This window comes from Galeopterus variegatus, unplaced genomic scaffold (assembly GCF_000696425.1).
Source record: "Galeopterus variegatus unplaced genomic scaffold, G_variegatus-3.0.2 Scaffold1434, whole genome shotgun sequence".
NCBI lineage: Eukaryota > Metazoa > Chordata > Mammalia > Dermoptera > Cynocephalidae > Galeopterus > Galeopterus variegatus.
In genome coordinates this window covers 55666-56347 of record NW_007727545.1, presented here as the reverse complement: position 1 = coordinate 56347, position 682 = coordinate 55666, and positions in this window count along the sequence as shown.

Genomic DNA, 682 nt, shown 5'->3' with positions numbered 1-682 from the left:
TATTTGACCTATCCGGTGGTTCCCTGAAGACCCCACCCATAAGGCTTTCTTCCTTTGGTCTTACTTATAACTTGGCCAGTGCAAACAGCCTTTCCCCAGCAGCATTTGTTGAAAACAGAGACAATTGTTGGACATTGTGAGTGACTAAGGTAACATATAATAGTTGGGGCAAACAGTAGACTAACCAAAACACTTACAAGGAAAAGGTGGGACATGAGATATCTTTAGGGGCTTTGAAAAGTTCTGACATATTCATGGGAATCTAGACGGTCATGTGTAGGGCCATGTGCAACTAAGCTCTTGTCTCTGCCTAACCTTGAAGCTCTATACAAGTGGAGGTAAAGGATAAGGTGAAATGGTAAACTTCCCAGCTGAGTGTTACTGTTGTCCCCACACACAGAACCCCTCAACAAAGACTGGGAGACATGTTGATTCCAGGGATCTAAAGAAATTTCTGTCCAATTATTAGCTGACTACTAGGCTAACTGATCAGAGACTTCAGTGACCACACACATAACAGAACACAGACTTTAAATAATTAGTTCAGGAAAGTCACTGAACACACAAACAGCAAAAAAGTCTAGTGTGCATGTGTGTGTGTCCATGCACATGCACACACGTGCAAGAATCTGACTTCCAGAGTTGCCACGTTATATTATTTTAAATGATCAGTTTTTTTTTT